The sequence below is a fragment of the Rissa tridactyla genome, chromosome W (assembly GCF_028500815.1).
Source record: "Rissa tridactyla isolate bRisTri1 chromosome W, bRisTri1.patW.cur.20221130, whole genome shotgun sequence".
NCBI classification, from domain to species: Eukaryota; Metazoa; Chordata; class Aves; order Charadriiformes; family Laridae; genus Rissa; species Rissa tridactyla.
In genome coordinates, this window is record NC_071496.1 from 29,396,261 (window position 1) to 29,402,367 (window position 6,107).

Here is a 6,107-nt window from a genome sequence, read left to right on the forward strand (position 1 = left end):
CGTTTTTGACCGCTTTTAATTTGGACATGTTATCCTTCAGCTCCCGTAACTGCTTATGAATGGATGATGAGCGGTCAGAAAGGTTCATACAACACATACCTTCAAAATCTTCACATCCATGACCCTGAGCCAACAGCAAAAATCAATCATCACCCCTGTGGTGTCTCCACAAAAGTTCACTAGGGTCGCGTTAAATGTTGGGTAAACTGAATTGAATCCTGCTGTATTAAAAGAAGCCGAAATACCAAGGGTTCTCAATTTTGTGCTCAGCTGCAACTTCCAATCACAAGGATAAGCCCGACACTAATTCCCAGTGGCATCTTCAAATATCAGTACCCTTGCCCTTCTTTCTGCGCTGTAGATGACCGAACCTGTTGCTACAGTGACGTACTACCTGTTCCCACTAGTCCTCCGGAACCGACCAAACCTCTGGCAGTAGCACTGTGTAACAGCACTGTATGCCACACCCTGACCAATCCTTGTGAATGGTAGACTTCCCTAATCTCCTGTCGCTCAGCCAGCTCGTGTTGAGGTGAACCTGACTCTATGTACTCGATTGCAATAGCTAAACAAATTAAACCCGTCACCTTACTTAGTTCTTTATTAAAACACACAGCACACCGGATTTAAAACACACAGCACACCGGATTTAAAACACATAGCACACCCTGTCACCTTACTTAACTCCTTATTAAAACACACAGCACACCGGATTTAAAACACACAGCACACCAGGCCGCAGCACGTGGTCTTTCAAACCACCACCGGCCTCAACAATCCTCACAAGGCACAAGGATCTATGGGTCACAGTTCCACACCTAGGGCACTGCACTTCTTCAGCCCTCATCGTCGTTGTTGGTATTGTGGGGTAACTCATTCGAATCCATCTGCTCAAACCAGGGCTTTATCCACTTGGCTGGTACCCATCTGGTTCCGGCATCTGTAACGACACAGGCATATCCTCGACCCCAGGTTAATAGTCTACACGGTCCTTCCCACTTCCCCGTCACACTGTTTTTAACTGCTACCATGCCATTTTCCTGCCTAAAATCTCCCAGGTCTCTCTGCAGGCCTGCGCCATGCCGCATGATTGGAGGTACAAGGCAGTGTTGAGGAAGGCGTAGGAAGTTCAGGACGTAAACGGCCTTGTTCAGTCGATCTACAGGACTCAGCCCTTGCTCTCCCCCTTTTTGTTTTTGAAGCAAATTTTTTAAAGACTGGTTCATGCGTTCCACTATAGCTTGAGCCGTCGGAGAATGTGGTGTGCCAGTCACATGTGTAATGCCCCACAGCTGTAGAAATTCCTCTGTTGAACGGGCTACATACCCTGGGCCATTATCAGTCTTTATCACACGCGGTACACCGAAGGCCGCAAACGCGGATCGCAAATGCTTTTGTACATGTTTACTAGATTCACCAGTCTGCGCAGTTGCCCAAATTGCAGTTGAATAACAGTCTACACTCAGGTGTATAAATTTCAGTTTTCCAAATTCTGACACATGGGTTACATCAGTCTGCCAGAACTCCAAAGGTCCATGCCCTCGGGGACTGACGCCTGGGTTGAAGTTAGGTGTAAATGGTTGACAATCAGCACACGTTTGCACTCTACCTCGGGCATCAGATCCGAGATCCCGAATTGTCTGTCAGCATTCATGCAGATTGATGGAAGAATGTGTGAGATGCCCGTGCCTGTGCAAACTTATCTGGAGGTGGTGCGGCCCATGCAGGAGCCACAAGTTTATCAGCTCGTCTATTGCCCTCAGCTAAACCTTCTGGGAGCCCCGAATGGCTGCGAATATGGGTGATGAAATAAGGATCGTGCCGTTCATTGAGTAGGAGCAACAATTCATGGAGCAGGGTGAACAGCTGCTCATCTCTGACCTCCTTCAGCAAAGCACGCTCCATTCGTTGAACGATTCCAACCACATATAAGGAGTCACATATGATATTAATACCTCCTTTTGTCCACCTGCAAACACTTCTAGTACAGCACATAATTCTAGCTTTTGTGTGGACCCTTTACAGTCCGTGATCACAATATCATGCCATTTATTGTCCATGTACCATGTTATTGCTGCTTTCTGTGTCTTTGGCCGTACGCAGGCCTCTGCTCGTAGATCTGCCACATCTCCCCCTTTTTTGTTTAACACCAGACCATTTATTAACAAGGTCGCCATGACTTGTGCTTCTACTCGTTGTGACGCTCTTAGCAGGTTATATACTAAACACAATTAAAAACAGATTCAAAAAGAACCCTGCTAAGGCAATAAATACCCAGATTCCTAAATTTAGCCCAGAAAGCCAATTTCTTTGGATTTACCCACGAGAAATCCTTTTGTAATGTTTCAAATGCATTGCGGTTCATTAAGTCTTGAATCTTTAGTATTTGAGCTTTTAGCTGATCATGTAAAGGACGAATATTTTGTTGCAATGACATGTCAAAAGCACCTTGGAGATGGTGTTTAACCATTTCCCAGCCATGTAGCAACGTATTCCAGGGGAGAGATGTAACACAAAGTCTTTGAGAGTTGTACTCCCAATCACAATACAGAGAAAGACGTGTTTTTAATGCATTTTGCCGATTCCCTATCCATATTACTGCTGTTTTATACCTTACTCACGTTAAATTTACACAATAAGATTGATTACATTCTTGTATACTTGCATTTTGAGCTGAAGCAAACATACGGATGAGAAGTACAAATCATTACAGAATTCTCTTGCTCACAACTTCTATTTGTTGCAGTATTATCTGTGGTTAGCATGCACCCCGACTTAAGGTGCTTATAATACACCTTCGGTTGTTCAGGCCATTCAACAGTTCTTACAAAATGTCGCTCTACTGCTGTGGATGACAAAGAAGACATGTTTAGAAAATTTAAAACATGAGTTGCTTTATACAATCGCTCTTGAGGGGTCATACCTATGGGATTCCCCCTTTTTTTGTTTAGCAAGCGTGGTTTTCAAAGTATGATGCATACGCTCCACAATTGCTTGCCCAGTCGGGGAATGAGGAATACTGGTGACACGTTTAATACCCCATATCTGTAAAAAAAAAAAGACCTGTACTTTAGCGGACACATAAGCTGGTTCATTATCAGTTTTTATAGTTTTCGGTACTTCCATGACTGCAATGCATTGCAACCAATGTCGAATAACATCACGAGCCTTCTCTCCTGTATGAGCAGTAGCTACAACAAAGTGAGAAAACAAATCGACTGACACATGTCCAAATTCCATAATGCGAATAACATTGGATTGCCAAAGTTCATCAGGTGTAAGCCCTCGCAGGTTCACCCCCGCAAATGATGGCAGAGGAGCCAGCTGCTGACAATCGGCAAAAATACCCACTCTAATGCAGTCAGGCTCTTTGCCAGTGCATCATCCCACTGTCCTATCAGGGCATAAAGTTGAAATTCTTGTAGGAAGGTGTTCAATGCGTCTTGCAGCAGTAGCAGACTATATCTTATCTTGCAACATGCTGTAATGCCTTCGGAGCTGTTGGGGTTAATGAACATAGAACTTATGGGGGGGGGGGCGGGGGCAGACCCAGTGCTTCAGGGCATCCCCTGTATCTTCAAAGTGTGCTCATGTCTCTCTCCCCCTCTCTGACCCGAGACAGCCTCCTTATATCCTGCACTGGACTGAGTGGAGAAGTACAGGCTAGAGTCGCTGCATGCATGGCCAGTGCACGCAGCGAGTCCCACCAGACTCTCCTGCACTGGATTGAGTAGAAAAGTACAGGCTTGAGTCGCCGCACACGTGGCCAGCGTATGCAGCGAGTCTCACCAAACTCATGATCCAGCTTTGCTAACAGCAGCTGTCTGATACGTGACTACATTGTTGTAATCCCTTCTTGTTATCTTCTTCTGTGAAGGTCAGGTTCTCATGGATACACACATAGTTTTTAGAGCAACATATTCTACAACTCGTACAAGGGTAGGATGCAAAGGGACATCTACAACTGATTGTATAATGCTTATTAAACACGGCAAACAGCATACTAAACATAACAGACAAATTCCTTCCACACAGGCAATGAGCATAATTTGCTTCAACCAACCCCACCCCAAGTCCATCCAGCAAAGAGATTTCACCCAGTGGTCTCCACAAGTTGCTGGTTCGGTCGGTGCAGTTCCTGCAGCTGGGCATGGATGGATTTGGAGTGGTCACTTAGATTCATACTATACAGTCCTTTAAAATCTTGAAAACCATGTCTGTGAGCTGAAAGCAAAAAATCAGTAGCAGCTCTGTTTTGCAACATCGCATATCGAATACTATCTACATCTAGCAATACCTCAGAAATAGCTGTACTAGTCGCATTGTTAAACTTATCCTTGGCAGCAAGAGAGTCCTTGTTATCACGAATCCTTGGCAGCAAAAGAGTCCTTGTTAGCAAGAGCGCATGCGGACTCCCTGTTCTTGCTGGTACTGTGCTTTGATCTTCTTCCACAACAGGCCAAGATTCTCAAGCAGCTGGATAAGGTGTCCCTGAGTCCATTACAGGCTTATGTCATCCAAATGTTTTTCTTGCCAGCACCCGAGACTGAATAACACTTGGTGTGATATCTGTGTTTTCCAGCACCCAGGTGCGAGTCCCTTGAGTGTATTTACAGTCCTCCTCGCCGATCTTCCGTTGCTTCCCCATATTCCACCCCCTTGCTCAAGAGACCGTTTCCGCTGGGGTTCATTTTAGTCTCGCAGGGTATAACACAGAGCAATCTACTAAGGCATGCAATAACATAGACACATAGAGGAAAAAACCAAAACCATCTCTCTATGGTACTGCTTTGAATCAGGTGTCCTATTTCTCTTTTTCTGACGCTTTCTCGTAATGCTTATAGCATACTTTTGTGCTAACGTGGCACATTTCCCATCTAATTGTTCTTGTTTGGTTTCTTTTTTTTTTCTTTTTTTTTCTTTTTTTCTCTTTTTTTCTTTTTTTCTCTTTTTCATTTTTTCTTTTTTTCTTTTCTCTTTTTTTTTCTTTTTCTTTTCCTCCCATCACTTACGGCTGACATAAAAGTCTGCCTTTGCAACAAGAGCTCAGTTTCTCATTTTTCCTTAAGTTTCTCATTTTCCTACAGAGCATCCTATAGATTTTGGCTCAACTCCTTTTCCCAATCAACCATGACCTTATAGAAAAACAACAAACAACCAGCGATACGCCCTGCACGGACGAGCCGTTCCCGAGAGTGTAAACGTGTCGGCTCGTGAAAACTCCCCCAATATTTCAGGACTTCCATCGGTTCTACAGCCCATCCTGGTGTATCTACCTGGGGCGCGCTCGCCTTACGTCTAAACATGGTGTATATACAAACTTCTTCACTTGACGGAGTGTCAGCCCTAATTGCATACGAGAACAGTACCACACCGGGCAGAACACCTGCTCAAGGGGAGTCACCTAACGACACTGCACACAACAAAAAGCAAACAGTAGCACACATGCTGATCAGCAGGTATAAGCTGGCGCCCACACACACTTACACAGCAGCCATACAAAACCAGCACTTCTATCTCAGGGAGACGACTGGGGAGGGGAGGGGGCGAGGCGGGCAATGGCAGGAGCAAACAGCTCCGGCTCTGTCCTTCTCTGCTGACATTCTGCCTCCTCCATCGGCCTCAGGTGGAGCAGAGGGGATCAGCAGGGGATCGTCCCAGACCTTCGGACCTGGCCTGTTCGATCCCCCTCCCGTGGGTTGTAATGCTGCAAAAGCCCCGGCCACTGTGGCTCGCTCCGCCTTCATATCTTGTAAGGTCGATAACACCAACCACCATGTCGTCGCTAACGGTGATGCCTCTTTGTCTCCTTTACTTATCACTTCCCACAGTTTTTTTCCCAACAGCCTCCCATATTTCTGGTCTAAAAGCTGTCTGGGGCTCTGGTGCAAATCCGTTCTCTCTGCACCAGGTTAACAACCTTCGGAGCATACGCTCATCGTATTTCACCCCTCTCTTAGAGAGGATATGCAGGAGAAGTCTTAATACAGCCCCTTCTTCTTTTGTTACTTGTTGCCCCATCTCCTGCCCCGGCTGCTCACCTCTCTCTGGGTGTCCGTGGCCACGTCGTCTGTTTCCTCTATTCCGGATTGCTGCCCAATCCGCCT